The sequence below is a fragment of the Poecilia formosa genome, unplaced genomic scaffold (assembly GCF_000485575.1).
Source record: "Poecilia formosa unplaced genomic scaffold, Poecilia_formosa-5.1.2 Scaffold123, whole genome shotgun sequence".
Lineage (NCBI taxonomy): Eukaryota > Metazoa > Chordata > Actinopteri > Cyprinodontiformes > Poeciliidae > Poecilia > Poecilia formosa.
In genome coordinates this window covers 1,475,017-1,477,258 of record NW_006800062.1, presented here as the reverse complement: position 1 = coordinate 1,477,258, position 2,242 = coordinate 1,475,017, and positions in this window count along the sequence as shown.

Here is a 2,242-nt window from a genome sequence, read left to right as displayed (position 1 = left end):
AGAGGGGGGCTGGGGGGGCTTGAGCACCTGCCCTTTTTGCTCCTTGCCCCAAAGTGCCCTTTTTAAGCTATTATTATTATTATTATTATTTCCCAAGCCCTCCTCTGATATGTACTAAAATTATTTGTTTTTTTGTTGTTTTTATTTAAAGAAAAACAACATAATAAGCCACCGGTCACTTTGTTACCTTTGACCTTTTGTCCGTGACGCATGACGCAGCTGCCTCCCGCTCAGTCAGTGAGAAAAGGTAGCTTACTGTGGAGCTCAACGTGGAGGAGGAAGGAAGGAAAAACTGTTCTTATCTATCGATTCAGTATTTTATCACACAGACATTAGGCTGTTGTTGTTGTCCTATTAGCTAGCTGCTAGCTAGCTTAGTTATCTAGCAAAGCAAGATAACTAAAACTTCCCTGTATCGCTAATGATAGCAGTCATTCTTCATTATTGCTGATAGGGCCACATCGACGATCCAAAACCGATCATCTCCATAATGGATATATGTCCGATTATCTAACTTCCTTTGCTGCATAATGTACATTGCATTTATTCTGGCATTAGGTAAATGTATCTTGAAGCGGAATAGCACTTTCAAAACTGTTTGAATTATAGTGATTTTTTTTTTAAAACAAAAAGTTTTATTTAAATTTTTTAAATAACTAATTTTTGTCTTGTTAACTTAAAAAGTTCTTTGCAAAACATAAACTTTTATTTGCACACATCAGAAATCTTTTGTTGCAATTTTCGGCCCTGCCCACGACGTCATGTGAGAAGCAAGCAAAACTTTGAATCACAAACAAAAACTTAGAATAGCAAGAAAAGATTTATGACAAGCACGGGCCTGCATGAAATATAAACTCATTCAATCCCACTGCAGGACAACGGGCCTGTTCTGATCCAGAAGAACATGGTTAGCATGTTTAGGGATGACATNTCCTTGCCCCAAAGTACCCTTTTGGTCCAATTTTATTTTTTTTAAGCTATTATTATTATTATTTCCCAAGCCCTCCTCTGATATGTACTAAAATGATTTGTTTTTTTGTTGTTTTTATTTAAAGAAAAACAACATAATAAGCCCTCTGGTCACCTTGTTACCTTTGACCTTTTGTCCGTGACGCATGACGCAGCTGCCTCCCGCTCAGTCAGTGAGACCAGGTAGCTTACTGCGGAGCTCAACGTGGAGGAGGAAGGAAGGAAAAGTAAGGAAAAACTGTTCTTATCTATTGAGTCAGTATGTTATCATGCAGACATTAGGCTGTTGTTGTCCTATTAGCTAGCTGCTAGCAAAGCAAGATAACTAAAACTTCCCTGTATCGCTAATGATATCAGTCATTCTTCATTATTGCTGATAGGGCCACATCGACGATCCAAAACCGATCATCTCCATAATGGATATATGTCCGATTATCTAATTTCCTTTGCTGCATAATGTACATTGCACTTATTCTGGCATTAGGTAAATGTATCTTGAAGGGGAATAGCACTTTCAAAACTGTTTGAATTATAGTGATTTATTTTTTTTAAACAAAAAGTTTTATTTAAATTTTTTAAATAACTAATTTTTGTCTTGTTAACTTAAGTTTTTTGCAAAACATAAACTTTTATTTGCACACATCAGAAATCTTTTGTTGCAATTTCCGGCCCTGCCCACGACGTCATGTGAGAAGCAAGCAAAACTTTGAATCACAAGCAAAAACTTAGAATAGCAAGAAAAGATTTATGACAAGCGCATCTAAGTTTGTTTGGCAAATAATTGTAAACTGTAAAGACAAAATATGTCTGGTGGTCTAGCTCTGATTTACATATTTTGCTAAATTGCGGGTTTGAATATTGTAATACTTTCCTATAACAAAATAGACCTGCAGAAAGAAATTACTAATAAAATATCTAACATATGCATAGTGTTATGCTCCATATAGAGTTTTTCCTTAGCTTACATTGTATGTCTCACAATTTTGTAATTTATCATTATTTATTAAGCTCTGAAAGCTGTGTGGCTTTGTTTATAGTCTTTCCTAGAATGCGGTTAGATGTGCCCTTTATTTTTTGAGCACCTGCCCCTTGAGTGGTCTCTGCACAGGCCTGCATGAAATATAAACTCATTCAATCCCACTGCAGGACAACGGGCCTGTTCTGATCCAGAAGAACATGGTTAGCATGTTTAGGTATGACATCATCACCTCCGTTTCTGAACAAACGTTTGTTTTCACACAGAACAGATTTCAAACATGTGTAGTCTGAAAAA